Source organism: Nanorana parkeri, unplaced genomic scaffold (assembly GCF_000935625.1).
Source record: "Nanorana parkeri isolate BGI_ZX_2015 unplaced genomic scaffold, ASM93562v1 scaffold70, whole genome shotgun sequence".
Classification (NCBI taxonomy): domain Eukaryota; kingdom Metazoa; phylum Chordata; class Amphibia; order Anura; family Dicroglossidae; genus Nanorana; species Nanorana parkeri.
Genome location: NW_017306338.1, coordinates 2156631 through 2164112, shown reverse-complemented (window position 1 = coordinate 2164112; position 7482 = coordinate 2156631).

Genomic DNA, 7482 nt, shown 5'->3' with positions numbered 1-7482 from the left:
GTGAGGTGGGGGGGGGGGGGGGGGTGAGGGCAATAGCGTAACACCTTAGTGTTGCTATTTGCGCATCAATTTTGGGGTGTTAGGTGTGCAGCTGGAGGGATGAATATAAAGGTACGTGCTAGATACTGAGTTCATACTCTCAGCTTTGTGACAACCTTTTTAATATCTGCAGTAAATATGATTGTGTATTTACTCAGGCATTGAAAGACTGAGTGGAAAAAAAACAAAAACAAAGAGCGCCCGCTCTATGTGAGGGTTTGTTTATTACATGTAGCTAGGAAAACGTAATCTACTCACAGGTAACGTAACTAGCCAAGCATATCCAACAGTTTCTTTCAATGGGGGCTTAATAGCCCATCAAACACCACAGCGCTGCTCATTCAGCTCTCAAGGAAGCCGTCTTCCAGCACCGAGTACACAGGGTTAACGTGTTTCTGGTGCACGCCCCCTTCCTCAGAACCCTCGCTGCACCAAGGCCGAACACACTTTTAGATAAAAAATAGGCCAATCCTGGCTCTTCTTTCCGCTAACCAATCAAAAGCTTTCCTTGTCAGCAAATCGTATTATCCTCTGCCCTGCCTATGAGAGAGTCAGATCTCTGAAAGCTATATGAATCTGGCCGGGTCCGAAAAGCAATCGCCAATTTGGATTGCACGATCGTCTGAACTTGGAGCAACCAGTGATTACTACAATGTACAAACTACTACTACAAATTACTAATGTTACTTATAGTACATCACTAATAAGTATATTAAAAACACACATTATTACACATTAATAAATGTCTACACAATGTCTATACAATATCTATACTGCAACTTTTCTGTTCCTATGTAGGAACCCAAAAATTACTTAAAATTGCATGTGTATGTGTAAATGTGCATAGATAGGTACATAAAATTAATTTTCAAAAAAATCTAAACCGCTCAAATTTATTAGATTGCAGAAGCAGCATTAACTAGCACCAACGTATATAATACATCCCATAAAAAGAATACCAGAAACGGTAGTAAGTATAAACCTTAAAGAAAATCCAACTAAAACCTAAATTACTAGTAATGGGGTAAAAATTGCCCACTCCCCACCCTTCTTCCACGTTTAATGTACACCTTAACATTCCTTTTTGAAAACTGCAGATATCGCAAAAGCCTCATTTAGGCGGTATATCCAATACATCTCTCTTTCGCACAACTTTTCATGTCTAGCACCTTCATCACCATTATGCGGGATAGCTTTGATGCCTGGCAATTTCAAATTATGGACAGCAGCATTATGGTGTATTAAAAAATGTTTGGGTACCGAATGATCCGAGATTTCTTTAGTTTATTGCGCTTATGTTCACCGAATCTAAACACAAAGTGGCCTCAATATCTTACACACGTACAATTTTCCGCAGGGACATTACAATCCATAAACCACATTCTGTGTACTACAGTAAAAGGAGAACTATGGGGTCAGTGTTTTTCCCCATAGTTCTCCTTAGGGTAACGGGAGGACACAAACTAGCGTCCTCACGTTACCCTAAACTCAGTATACCGCGAGCTACAGCCGCGGTATACTGAAACGCCGCAGCCGGAGCAGATCCCGACCTAGATGACGGGATCCGCCCAGCTGCGTGAGTGACAGCTGGCTCTGCCTATCTAGAGGCAGAGCCAGCTGTACCCGCCCCCTCCCCCGTCCGTTCCGCCAGTCAGCGCTGGCAGATCGGAGCGGGGAGAGGGGAATCCAGCCCCTCCCCCTGTCACGGCAGAGAGCCGTGACAGGATCGAGAGGTGAGCGAACCTGGTATGTGTTCGCTCACCTCCCGATCTACTGAGCCGACCTGTGACAGTCTCATTGTCACAGGTCGGCTAGAACTATGAGGTGAGTGGAGATCACTCATCTCATAGTTCTCATTTAATGAATTGCTTGAACGACTGTGATTACATACTAATAAATGCAACTTTATATAGAATAGTTATTGTGTTACTCTCTGATGTTTGATGACTTCATATCTATTCCATCAATTTAGTGTAACTTTACTTTATATAAAGGCTTGCTCTCAGCTATTTGTCAAAGTTAAGAGATGGTGGGCAAAACAAAACCCAATGTGCGCAACCTATATTATCTATACTTATCTGGTTCCTTTCCTTTCACATCATTCCTGAACATACCCAAGTCTAATTGCTACTATACACATTCACTTGGCTTACTACAACATCACATAAAAGTCGTGTGAATGTGAAATTTGCTATTTAGTTGCTCGATGTTTCACATTTTAATTATCGTATTTCATAAATAGATTTTATTAAATTCTTGTGCAGCAAGCCCAATTTTAACATTTTTACAGGCAGAATACCACACACATTATTGATTCACAAAGCCCCCCATGTACATTCTGATCGCAGAGGACCTATAGAATTGTAAAAATATATTAGTATAGAATTAATTGATAGGTAGTGTAGGCAAATTGATTAGTGTAGGCAAACAGAATATAATCTTCAAAATGTAAATTTCCGTGAAATCTAAAAAGATGTCACAGTGTCAATGCAATAATTCCATACTATAGCATCTATGCAGAAAATCTTTTCCTCTCACAAACCTTTCCTCATGCAAAATTGTAGATAGGGGTCATATTACAACTTTTACAGCTCTTTAAGTCAGAGTACAACTAAAATTATTGCTCAAAGTTATTCTTCTACCTCTGGAACACTTCATATGAGTACCATAAACTGTGTTTATTATGCATATGGATATTTTGCATGCATGTGTACACCTTTTTTAACTTTTTTTTATACATACTTAACTTTTTTAACTGTCACAAAAGGGGCAGGTGTGCCTTTATGTGATAGTAAACACATGTCCTGGCAGGTACTCTTTATGGAAGCAAGTGTCTGAATAGGCCTCTGGTACATCCGATGGGGCCTGCATCCTACAGTTCCAGGACAGGCAATGTATTCTTCAGAATGCTTACTGAATCAGATTCTTTAGATCTGTAGTAGTCTACAGTGTTTTTCAACCTTTTTTGTGCAAAGGCACACTTTTTTCATGAAAAAAATCACTTCCGCGGCACAGTGGTTGAAAAACACTGGTCTATAAGATAACCTTAGCAACACAAACAGTTCCACCTCTACTAACAACACTACCTTGGGAGGTGTGGGAAGTGCACTCTGCCCCAGATAAACCGGAAATCCTTGTCCCTTCAAGGTTCATTCACCAGAGGGTAAATCTACTCTCCTTGCCTGCACCCATCATGGCTGTCCCAAGCCCAGAGGAGGGGAAGCGGAGCCTGGGATACATGGTGTGATGGGGGGGCACATCTGCGATGGTGGTGAAGAAGTGTTTGAGTATAAACACACTCTGCTTTAGCAGCCAGAACTCTCTTTACAGTTCCCTGCTTTCAAACACGTAGTACTTACATCTATGGCAGTGAAAGGGTTAAAGTTGAACTCCTTTGGCATTTTGGCCACAATAGCACCAGACAGCATACATCCCAACGTATTTCTCTAGCTGAAAGAGACAGGTACAGTACAGCAGCATTTAACCAGCCTGTACAAATCAATGACAGGCCGGCTGAAGCCATGGATGTTTGGGTACATTTGCAAATTAAACTGTAAGCTTCTTTATGTCTGAATGAGGAGGACCTGATAGGCAGATATACCTACGGCCCTGTACTACCCCATTCTTCCAGGCTGACATCTCGGCTTTGGATACATTTACATTCACTTAGGATATTATTACAAAATATTACATATAGCCAATTACAACACCATCACTCTGACCTCATAACCTTACAAGGCACATCATATAATGTAACAACACTTGAAGCTTTTTGCATCACTCAGGCAAAACTGTCATAATTTCTGGATTATGGTTATTGGGAGTGGGATAGAAATTATGAGAATCCAATATAGAAATACAGATTTAGTTTTAGTTTTTGACCATAGAAGTATGAAGGATTATAATAATTTTAGAAGGTTATGTCACATTAATGGATACATTCATTTATGACAGGTTCTATTTAAGGTCTAATATCCAGTGTGTGATTGAGGTTGGCCCATGAAGAACATTAATTAATAAGTGGCTTACAAGAGAACCCTAAGTGATGCTCAAAGGCGTTTTTGATTAAATCCAGGATTTGAGGTGAAACGCGTCACAGGAGGAGCAGAGACTGGCGGTGATCACTATTGGCTTTGTGGGCTAGCACTCTCACCAGGAACGTCTTAAGCAATATGATTTCTATAGTGGTGTTTAGAGCAAATGTGTAAAAAGACAGATTACAGGCTCAGAGCAGTCAATGTTAAAGTAAAATTAGTATAACATATCCCGAGTCAGAAGCTGCTCAGACATGAACTGCATATGAAATGTATGCTGGCAAACACCCAAAGATAGAATACTCAAATAATCTTTTATACGGAACCATCTTCCATCAGAAAACACATCACATTGTGCTGCAATTTCAATAGCACGGGGAGAGGCTTACTGACTGCATAAAATGAACACTAAGATGGCACATTGGCATAGCACCGTATAACTAAATTTTCACACAGCTAGTTCAATTTACAACACGTTAACTGCAAGCAAGCACCTCCATCTCAGCAGGAAGAGAAGTCCATCTCTGCGCTCAGTTGGCACCCCCTCCTATGTCTCCTTCAAATTACACCAGTTCTTCGGAAAGCATCTAGAAGCTGTCATTTACATTAAAGCTAGATTTCTGCATAGGCTACATAGGCTGTAGCCTAAGGTGACAGGTCTGCCAGGGACAGCAACAACCCTACCACACATCATGCTGCTAAAAATCAGTTACACACGATCCTGCATTAAAAGCATTTCCAGATAATTGAGGTGCCTTCTTGATCCTTATTGTGGCTGTCCCTAATCAGCCTGTACATTTTCATTGGTGGAATAGTGTACTGTGTACTTGCATGTCATCCACTCTGGGGTTGTGCAGCTAAAACTAAACTCCTAGCCAGGAAAGGACTGGACTGGGGAGCAGGGGGGAATTTGTTCCCCAGGCCAGTACTAATAGGATATACCATGTTAGTGGCCCTGAGTGGGGATACTTTACATTTCAGACATGGATTAGAGCACCTCTCCCTTGCAGCACTTTGGTCCCTGTTTTGACTCCCGGCCAGGACATCATATGCATGAAGTTTGCATGTGCTGGTGTGGGTTTCCTCCAGGTACTCCAGTTTCCTCCCATACTCCAAAGACATGCTGGAAGGTTAATTGGCTCCTGTCTAAATCGGCCCTGTATGTATCCATGTGAAATAGGGAACATAGACTGTAGGCTCCTTGAGGGCAGGGACTGATGTGAATGTACAGTATGTGAAGCGCTGCATAAATTGACAACGCTATATAAATACCTGTAATAAATAAATAGAATCGACAGCCAGTGACACATGCTGGTATTAAATAGATACTCACTCCCTGTACCGACTTGAAATCACAACATAGGGGAACATTTTTTAGCACCAAATTCCTATACAGCTCTTAGAGATCACGTGACCAAATGCTAAGAGCTAGAAATCCTGGTGACAACATAAGATCTAAACACCCAATTTGGACAAGTATGGCCATCACCATGAATGATAAAATCTGAAGCAGTTTAGGGTGCCCTAAGAGTGGACCAGTTGATTACTGCATTATACTTTTTATTTGCATTTTCCCACATTCGGTAAACCCTGCAGTTTTATATCGCTGACATGTGCTTATTATTTTACACCTACCTCATACATACTGAAGAGTATGCATGTAAATATTGTATGAAAATACAACAGGGCCTAATCTAGGCAACCAGATCCCAAAAATGGGACAGGGCACTCAGAATTACATTTCCATATTTTCTCCATGTCAAGTATAGCTCAAGAAGGCTTAGGCATTAGATAATATCCAAAGCTTGACCGTTTGTATTTTGGATATCAGGGACCTATGCAGTGCTGACCTGATGTTCGAATATGACATACATACATGATACATGTCTGTAACAACTATCAAACACTCAAATCAGAAAAAAAGGCTTGATATCTGCGCTTTTGGCTGTTCATTAGGATGCACGTAACAATTTTCAGATAATATTAGATGATTAGATGAATGTGGCATTGAGGAACACCTTTCCTGTCAACAGTAGAGGCTTCTACCTGTAGTCTACAACCTTCTGTTTTTATTTTTGTGAACTTATAGAAACAGGAATGCTTGAACTATTAATTGCAGGAAATAGAATATATATATATATATATGTGTTTATGACCTGCTCTATATGTAATATCATTACCCAACTATTATTATATTATTAGCATTGCTTTGGTTGGCCACAGTTCTTGATAAATTTGGTTATTAGGTAACCAGCTATCAGGCTTCATATGAAGTCTTAGGAACATTATAATATACCTGTACATTACCGAAGCACAAGGTAACAAACCATATTATGCATTAAAATTAATTAATTTAATTCCAATACACATATACAGTGTACTACAGCACTCCACAATGCACAGATGCCGATGCTCTGTGAGTTGAGGTGTGCTGCTTTTGTAAAATGGACTTCCTTACACAAGTGAATGAGCCCATTGACTTTAATGTGCTAGCGTGCAGTTAGTTTAAACCATCTTCATGAACATACCTGAGATGAGAGATAATGGACCAACAGTCTGACCAGACAGTATATATATGTTAAGGGAACTATATTCATGGCATCACTTTACTGTAGAATAAGATAAACATGAATCAGTACTTGATGGCTGATCTTGATTTTGCATCCGGAGGAGACACAAAATTACAGTGTAGTTGATACTGATAACCCAGAATCTAATGCTACTTTCCATTGCCAGAAGCCACACAATCACAGTGTGGATGTCAAACAAGGATTATATGATTCTTTGGATAAGCTACCCGTGAAATGGTTGATGCTAGAACTATTAAAAATTGCTGAAAACATTTCCACAAAGACAGTATCCAGACTTTGCATTCCGTACACACACCATAAACATGTCACATACCAGTAAAGATTCCAGGCGTCTCTACAGAACGAGCTTACACATACATTTATCCCAAAGTCCTCAGAATGCTTCATTCCTGCATTGTTTTCCTTTTATGTGACTTTTTTCTCATCTGCTCCATACTTTAGAGCAGCCTTTCTCATACATTTTAAACACATAGGAACCCTTGAAATAACTTCTAGGTATCAAGAAACCCCTGCAAACAATTACATCTACAGCTCATGAAACATTAGCATAAACAGATATTAAGATAAGAGATTATAATAGAATAAGGAATATGGTGTACTTAGCTTATTTGACACCCAGGACTGCTCTATACAATTTTATTTTAATAATAATGAAATGAAACAAAACAAAAAAAGGAACTCAAAGAAAAGTGTAGTACCTCCCTCTTTCTAAGGAAAAAGAGACACCTTACACTTACGGTCAGTGGAGACGTTCGCCTTACACTAGTGGTTAGTGATGGGCCCTAGTACACTGTTGGTCATTGAAAGAATGCTTATTA